General features: G+C 44.2%; 1 pseudogene; it reads right to left on the reverse strand.

The window, feature by feature from the left end:
- Positions 1-1,024: 1,024 nt before the first annotated feature.
- Positions 1,025-8,195, reverse strand: part of LOC102987794 (tricarboxylate transport protein, mitochondrial-like) — a 12,499-nt pseudogene continuing 5,328 nt past the window's right edge.

The following is an 8,195-nucleotide window of genomic DNA, read 5'->3' on the forward strand; positions in this document are numbered from 1 at the left end:
GTCTTCAACTATTACTGTTGAATTGTCTAGTTCTCCCTCTAATTCTGTCAGTTTCTGTTTCGAGTGTTTTGGGGCTCTTCTTTTCAGGTGCATATATATATTTATTTTATTTAGGCTTTTTAAAATTTTTATTTTATTTATTTTATTATTATTTTTAAATTTATTTACTTATTTGTTTTTGGCTGCGTTGGGTCTTCGTTGCTGTGTGCAGGCTTTCTCTAGTTGCGGCCTCTAGTTGCGGCGAGCAGGGGCTACTCTTCGTCGCGGTGCATGGGCTTCTCATTGCCGTGGCTTCTCTTGTGGAGCATGGGCTCTAGGCGTGCGGGCTTCAGTAGTTGTGGCACGCGGGCTTGGTAGTTGTGGCTCGTGGGCTCTAGAGCGCAAGCTCAGTAGTTGTGGTGCATGGGCTTAGTTGCTCTGCGGCAAGTGGGATCTTCCCGGACCAGGGCTCAAACCCGTGTCCCCTGCATTGGCAGGTGGATTCTTAACCACTGCCACCAGGTAAGTCCCCATATATATATTTATAATTGTTGTGTCTTCTTGATGGGTTGACCTTTCTATCATTAGTAAATATGGGCCATATTTTCCTGTTTCTTTGCATACGTCATATTTTGTTGTTGTTGAAAACTGGACATTGAAAATAATATTGTGTGGCAAATCTGGAAATCAGATTCCCTTCCCATTCCAGAGTTTGTTGCTGTTGGTGTGTTCTATTTTTAGTGACTTCCTGAACTGATTCTGTAAAGTCTCAATTCTTTATTGGACCTGACCAATGAAGTCTCTACTCAGTTAGCTGAATGGTCAGCTAATGACTGGACAGAGATTTCCTTAAATACATTGCACCAAGAAGTTCCCCATTCTGGCAGCTACTCCTGTTCCTCCATTAGCCAAAGCTCAATTATCCAAGACTAATAATAGAATAATAATAATAGAGAATAGCTAAGACCAGCCAACAACCTATAATTCAATTTGAGCTATGACTATTTTTATAGATCCTTAGTCTTCCCGCCCAGACCCTCAGGGCTCAGTCCGTCTTCCACGGTTTGTTGAGCAGCTTCACTACCTCATCGTAGATGATGAGCACGAGGGCCACGTCCAGGCAGGCCCGGCCCCGTAGGGGGATGATGCCACTGTACAATGCTTTGAGCTCCTCATCGCTCAGGACCTGCGAGCAGCCGTCCACGTGTTCGGTGTTGCTCCGCCTCCCGGCCCTGCATCCGGTCTTGACCTAGCCCAGAGGCGTGTTCCCAAAGACGCTGGCTGCGCTCGCGATAACTCGAAAACCCCGTGATCAGAGGTTTCAGGGGCTCGCTAGAGTTGGGCCCTGGGTTCCAGTTGTGCAGGGAGCTTCTGACCAAGAAGCGGACAGCCCGCTGGGATCTGCCGGCTGGCGGCCCTGGTAAGTCCTCTTCAGCTCTTGTTCCCGAACAATCTCCCTGACCCCGTGGAGGAATCCTCTGTACTGTGGGTTTAGGGGAGATCTGGTCGTGTATGAACTTCACCTGGATGGTCTCCCTGGGCGCACGACCACCACGGCCTCGGCCTCGCGGGCGCCCAGGCCACACAGCAGCCCACGTGCTGTCCAGCGGTCCCTAGGCAACCCGCGCGTGGGTGCTGAGGAACGCGACCATCCTGGACCTGATGGCTGCTTTGGGGCTGGAGCCGTAGGACGGGGAGGAGGCCTCGGTGCAGCCCGGGGCACCTGGACGGCGGACCTTCTGCCATACTCAGTCCCAGTGCCCAGGGAGCCGGCTGTGCGAACGCGCGTAGGGCTGCACCTGTGTCATCATGTACCCGGTGGGGAAGGTGATGCAAACTGCGATCCGGCCGCTAGGGCGCCTGTGGGGACCAGGAACCCGCTCCTGAGAACCCCGGCGCCCCGCCGCCGCGGACTTTCCTGCGTCGGAGCCGCTGGGAGGCCTAACCGGTCCCCACGCTCCACCTCCGTTTTCCTGGCGAGGCACAGAGGGGTGACACGCAGGTCGAGCCCCTCCTGAGTGAACTTTTAAAAACATATTTATGATTAGGCATTTAGGTGCCCCAAATAGAAAAATATTGTGGAGATTCTTGCAGCCATTGATAATTCAGTGACTAAAAAAGTTTAATATTTGTGTAAGAAAAATTAAATACCTTAGTAAAAAAATATTTAAAAAATTTGAAGTATAGTTGATTTACAATGTTGTGTTAATTTCTGCTGTGCGGGAAAGTGATTCAGTTATATATATATATATATATATATATATTCTTTTTCATATTTATTTCCATTTTGGTTTATTGCAGGATTTTGAATATAGTTCCCTGTGCTCTACAGTAGGGCCTTGTTTATCCAGTTTATATAATAATAGTTTGCATCTGCTAATCCAAAACTCCCAATCCATCCCTCCCCCACCCTCCTTCCCCTTGGCAACCACAAGTTCGTTCTCTGTGTCTGAGTCTGTTTCTGTTTCGTAGATAAGTTCATTTGTGTCATATTTTAGATTCCACATGTAAGTGATATATGGTATTTGTCTTTCTCTTTGTGACTTACTTCACTTAGTATGATAATTTCTAGGTCCATCCATGTTGCTGAAAATGGTATTATTTCCTTCTTTTTTATGGCTGAGTAGTATTCCATGGTATGTATGTACCACATCTTCTTTATCCATTTATCTGTCAGTGGACATTTAGGTTGTTTACATGAATTGGCTATTGTGAATTGTGCTGCTATGAATATAGGGGTACATGTATCTTTCTGAATTACAGTTTTGTTGGGCTATATGCCCAGGATGGGATTGCTGAATCATATGGCAACTCTATTTTTAGTTAGAAAACATATATATATATATATTTGTTTTGCGTTACGCGGGCCTCTCACTGTTGTGGCCTCTCCCGTCACGGAGCATAGGCTCTGGACGCGCAGGCTCAGCGGCCATGGCTCATGGGCCCAGCCGCTCTGCGGCATTTGGGATCTTCCCGGACCGGGGCACAAACCCGCGTCCCCTGCATCGGCAGGCGGACTCTCAACCACTGCGCCACCAGGGAAGCCCCAGAAAACATATTTTTTAATGAACTATTTAAGGATAATTTGGAGGGTAAGTCACTCCTTTAATAACAAATACTTCAGTATTTAACAATAAGAACATTCTCTTACATAACCACAGTGCAGCTATGAAGATCAAGAAATTTAACTTAGGGACTTCCCTGGTGGTCCAGTGGTAAACAATCCGCCTTACAATGCAGAGGACGCGGGTTCAATCCCTGGTCAGGGAACTAAGATCCCACATGCCGCGGGGCAGCTAAGCACACATGCCACAACCACTGAGCTCGCGCGCCTCAAGGAGAGAGCCCACGTTCCACAAACTACAGAGCCCATGCGTTCTGGAGCCCACGCGCCACAGCTGGAGAGAGAAAACCCACACGCCACAACTAGAGAGAAGCCCGCACGCCACAACAAAAGATCCTGCATGCCTCAGTGAAGATCCTGCATGCCACAACTAAGACACGACATAGCCAAAAATAAATTAAATAAATAAATAAATCTTAAAAAAAATTTAACTCAAAAAAAACTAAAAAGAAAAAAGAAATTTAACTCTGATACCATACTGTTATCTAATTCACAGCCCATATACCAATTTTGTCCATTGTCCTAATAATGTCCTTTAGAGCTAAGTTTTTCCTGGTCTAATATTCAATGCTGGGTCATGCATTGCCTTTAGCTGTCATGTCTCTTCAGTCTCCTGGAATATTTCCTTAGCCCATTTGTTTTTCTGTTTCTCGACCTTGACATTTTTGAAAAGTATAGGCTGGTTATTTTGCAGAGTATCCCTCAATTTAATTTTGTCTGGTTTTCCCTCATGATTAGATTCAGGTTATGTGTTTTTGAGAGGAATCCCACAGAAGTGATACTGTGTCCTCAGTGGAGGCACGTGGAGTCAATATGTCCCATTATTGGTGATGTTAAGGTGGCTCTCTGCTGTAAAGCTATTATCATCTTGTTTTTGAAATTAATAAGTAGTTTGTGGTGAGATACTTTGACATTATGTAAATATCCTGTCTCTCATCCAGCTTTTACCTATGCAACTATGATATTTACATCTACCTACTGTAACATTTTACCTATGATAATCTATTACTATAACAACCTAAACCTTGATTGATGATTTTCTAACTATATCATTCTTCTATGTTTATATTTTGACATTCTACTGTAAGGCAGACCCCTCCTTCTTCCCTCCCCTCCCCTCCCCTCCTTTCCCCTCTCCTCCCCTCCCTCTCTTCCTCCCTCCCTTCCTTCCTTTCAAAAGAATTCATGCATTCTTATTTTATTCTATGGACTATAATCCATTTTTACCACTATTTATTTTGATGCTTGAAATAATCTGTCCCAGACCTGGCTAATGGCAGCCTCATCAAGTGGGCTCCTTTAGCCTTTTGAAATATCCCAGTTGTTCTTTGCATACTTCCTTATGTTCTAGTGCAATAAGGTACTCCCAGCTTATCTTGTCCTGTTCCTACTCTAGCCTTGGCATCAGCCATTTCTCTAAGGAGCTACGATATGTTTCCTATAAGTTGAGAATTGCATTCATTTAGAAACCAAGGTGTGGGTGGAGGTGTTCCATTGCTTAAAGGCCCTCTCAGTATGTGTAATTGAATAAAAGTTCTGATCACTTGTTGGGACAAGTGGCTTAACAAGTAAACTTTCTTCCTTTAATCTCTGAAAACTAGAGAGCGGTTTCACAAATGAAAAAAAAAATACATGTAGTTTCACAAATGAAAAAAATACATGTCTTAGAATTCTAGGGATACCTTTTCTCTATATACTGTTAAGTATTCTACACTGTAATCTTTCAAGGAAAAAAAATCTTGATTGAGCTAGGTTGGTCAGGGAGGAGTAGAAGACTCTGTTTTTATGGGTTCTTTGAAATTATTTTGGGGGAACTGTGGTTCACTCTGTCTCAATTTTTAAAAGTTTGATATAATTGGATCTTTGGGACATTATTCCTGAAGGAGCTGAAGTTTCAAACCTCTGCATATTATAGCTGCTGAACTGTTAATTGTTCAGGGAGAACAGGTGTTTCCCCAAAACAACAGATGATTTAAATTCACATAGTATTTCAGTTGTTATACTTTGGTATTTTTAGTTACTGAGGTAACAGTCAATACTTTTGAAAAAAGTGACTTGCATTGTTGACTTTCACGAAATATGTTTAACCTTTTTTTTTTTTTTCTTTTGCATTACACGGCCTCTCACTGTTGTGGCCTCTCCCGTTGCGGAGCACAGGCTCCAGACACGCGGGCTCAGCAGCCATGGCTCACGGGCCCAGCCGCTCCGCGGCATGTGAGATCTTCCCAGACCGGGGCATGAACCGTGTCCCCTGCATCGGCAGGCGGACTCTCAACCACTGCGCCACCAGGGAAGCCCTAACATTTTTAACATGGATGCATTCATTCTTTCTTGCACATAGCTAACTTTATGAAGTATATCATAAACAATATTTTAATTGGAATTGGTGACAGGGAATTGAATTTTTCTTGACTGCTATTTCTAAACAGTGGAAAATATCAAGTTGCAGGCAACTTGGGCTGATTTTTCATTCTAAAAAATTGTGGGAGTGTCCTTTGAGGAGCTTCAGCGCACGTCCCAAGCTAAGGTGTCAGCTCAGCCGTTTCACGAGGAACTCTGGTCTGAAGGGCGGGGGGCAAGGCCTCTGCACGGGGCCCGCAGTGAGCAAGTGAAACAGAATAAGCACAAAGGGAAAAAAGGTGATGGGCTAGGCCTGAAGTGAGACTGCCAGATTTATGTCCTTTCCAGAGGAAGTGTGGATCCTCTAGCAACAAGAGGTGTGAAGAGAGAGGACCTTCAGGATGGCGGAGGAGTAAGACGTGGAGATCACCTTCCTCCCCACAAATACATCAAAAATGCATCTACATGTAGAACAACTCCTACAGAACACCTAGTGAACACTGTCAGAAGACCTCAGACTTCCCAAAAGCTGAGTGGCTGACAGGGTCTTGGTGCTCCAGCCGGCTGTCAGGCTTGAGCCTCTGAGGTGGGAGAGCTGAGTTCAGGACATTGGACAACCAGAGACCTCCCGGCCCCATGTAATATCAATCAGCGAGAGCTCTCCCAGAGATCTCCATCTCAACGCTAAGACCCAGCTCCACTCAATGACCAGCAAGCTCCAGTGCTGGACACTCTATGCCAAACAACTAGCAAGACAGTAACACAATAATAGTTGGTGACTTTTACACCCCACTTTCACCAATGAACAGATCCAAAATGAAAATAAATAAGGAAACACAAGCTTTAAATGACATTAAACAAGATGGATTTACTTGATATTTACAGGACATTCCATCCAAAAACAACAGAATACACTTTCTTCTCAAGTGCTCATGGAACATTCTCCAGGATAGATCATATCTTGGGTCACAAATCAAGCCTTGGTAAATTTAAGAAAATTGAAATTGTATCAAGTATCTTTTAATCTTTCAAGGAAAAAAAATCTTGATTGAGCTAGGTTGGTCAGGGAGGAGTAGAAGACTCTGTTTTTATGGGTTCTTTGAAATTATTTTGGGGGAACTGTGGTTCACTCTGTCTCAATTTTTAAAAGTTTGATATAATTGGATCTTTGGGACATTATTCCTGAAGGAGCTGAAGTTTCAAACCTCTGCATATTATAGCTGCTGAACTGTTAATTGTTCAGGGAGAACAGGTGTTTCCCCAAAACAACAGATGATTTAAATTCACATAGTATTTCAGTTGTTATACTTTGGTATTTTTAGTTACTGAGGTAACAGTCAATACTTTTGAAAAAAGTGACTTGCATTGTTGACTTTCACGAAATATGTTTAACCTTTTTTTTTTTTTTCTTTTGCATTACACGGCCTCTCACTGTTGTGGCCTCTCCCGTTGCGGAGCACAGGCTCCAGACACGCGGGCTCAGCAGCCATGGCTCACGGGCCCAGCCGCTCCGCGGCATGTGAGATCTTCCCAGACCGGGGCATGAACCGTGTCCCCTGCATCGGCAGGCGGACTCTCAACCACTGCGCCACCAGGGAAGCCCTAACATTTTTAACATGGATGCATTCATTCTTTCTTGCACATAGCTAACTTTATGAAGTATATCATAAACAATATTTTAATTGGAATTGGTGACAGGGAATTGAATTTTTCTTGACTGCTATTTCTAAACAGTGGAAAATATCAAGTTGCAGGCAACTTGGGCTGATTTTTCATTCTAAAAAATTGTGGGAGTGTCCTTTGAGGAGCTTCAGCGCACGTCCCAAGCTAAGGTGTCAGCTCAGCCGTTTCACGAGGAACTCTGGTCTGAAGGGCGGGGGGCAAGGCCTCTGCACGGGGCCCGCAGTGAGCAAGTGAAACAGAATAAGCACAAAGGGAAAAAAGGTGATGGGCTAGGCCTGAAGTGAGACTGCCAGATTTATGTCCTTTCCAGAGGAAGTGTGGATCCTCTAGCAACAAGAGGTGTGAAGAGAGAGGACCTTCAGGATGGCGGAGGAGTAAGACGTGGAGATCACCTTCCTCCCCACAAATACATCAAAAATGCATCTACATGTAGAACAACTCCTACAGAACACCTAGTGAACACTGTCAGAAGACCTCAGACTTCCCAAAAGCTGAGTGGCTGACAGGGTCTTGGTGCTCCAGCCGGCTGTCAGGCTTGAGCCTCTGAGGTGGGAGAGCTGAGTTCAGGACATTGGACAACCAGAGACCTCCCGGCCCCATGTAATATCAATCAGCGAGAGCTCTCCCAGAGATCTCCATCTCAACGCTAAGACCCAGCTCCACTCAATGACCAGCAAGCTCCAGTGCTGGACACTCTATGCCAAACAACTAGCAAGACAGTAACACAATAATAGTTGGTGACTTTTACACCCCACTTTCACCAATGAACAGATCCAAAATGAAAATAAATAAGGAAACACAAGCTTTAAATGACATTAAACAAGATGGATTTACTTGATATTTACAGGACATTCCATCCAAAAACAACAGAATACACTTTCTTCTCAAGTGCTCATGGAACATTCTCCAGGATAGATCATATCTTGGGTCACAAATCAAGCCTTGGTAAATTTAAGAAAATTGAAATTGTATCAAGTTTCTTTTCCAACCACAAAACTATAAGACTAGATATCAATTACAGAAAAAAATGTATAAACAATACAAACACATGGAGGCTAAACAATACACT

This window comes from Physeter macrocephalus, chromosome 9, assembly GCF_002837175.3.
Source record: "Physeter macrocephalus isolate SW-GA chromosome 9, ASM283717v5, whole genome shotgun sequence".
Taxonomy (NCBI): Eukaryota; Metazoa; Chordata; class Mammalia; order Artiodactyla; family Physeteridae; genus Physeter; species Physeter macrocephalus.